The sequence below is a fragment of the Neophocaena asiaeorientalis genome, unplaced genomic scaffold (assembly GCF_003031525.2).
Source record: "Neophocaena asiaeorientalis asiaeorientalis breed wild unplaced genomic scaffold, Neophocaena_asiaeorientalis_V1.1 scaffold504, whole genome shotgun sequence".
NCBI lineage: Eukaryota > Metazoa > Chordata > Mammalia > Artiodactyla > Phocoenidae > Neophocaena > Neophocaena asiaeorientalis.
Window position 1 is genome coordinate 3,212,957 of NW_020174438.1, and position 621 is coordinate 3,213,577.

General features: G+C 44.0%; 1 non-coding gene across 1 annotated transcript; it reads right to left on the reverse strand.

The window, feature by feature from the left end:
- Positions 1 to 298: 298 nt before the first annotated feature.
- Positions 299 to 404, reverse strand: LOC112407724 (U6 spliceosomal RNA). The gene has a single exon (XR_003004819.1). It is a non-coding gene; the product is annotated as a U6 spliceosomal RNA (small nuclear RNA).
- Between the last annotated feature and the right edge of the window lie 217 nt (positions 405 to 621).

Here is a 621-nt window from a genome sequence, read left to right on the forward strand (position 1 = left end):
ATCTCCGGGCGATCACTGATTGAGTAGCCACTTTGCTGCTAAAGAAGGCAATTCAACACGGTGGTTAAATAAACATGATTTGCAAGCAGATAGACCTGGATTTAAGTCCCAGCTCTGCCCTTTACAAACTGTGTGGCTTTGGTTAAGTAACTTACAGTTTCTGCCTCCGTTTCCTCATCTATAAAATGGGATAATAACATCTCCACTCAGGGTCATTGTGAGGTTTGAGTGCAAAGGGCTGAGCAGTGCCTGACACAGAAGGTGATATGTATGTGGTGCCTGTTCTTTTAAAACGTTGAAAAATATGGAATGCTTCACGAATTTGCATGTCATCTTTGCACAGGGGTCATGCTAACCCTGTCTGTATTGTTCCAGTTTTAGTCTATGTGCTGCTAAGTGAGCACTGGTGCCTATTCTTATAAGACACTACCGTGTGTGTGTGTGTGTGTGTGTGTGTGTGTGTGTGTGTGTATGTGTGTGTGATTTGGAAGAAACAGAGGCAGTGTGGGCAGTACAGGCAGGGAATTTCTGGTTCAAAAGTAACTATTAAAACCTAGAGAAGGAGAGATTGCCACAGACAAGGCAGGTCAGAGGGGAATTCTTTGCAGAAGAGGTGACTGA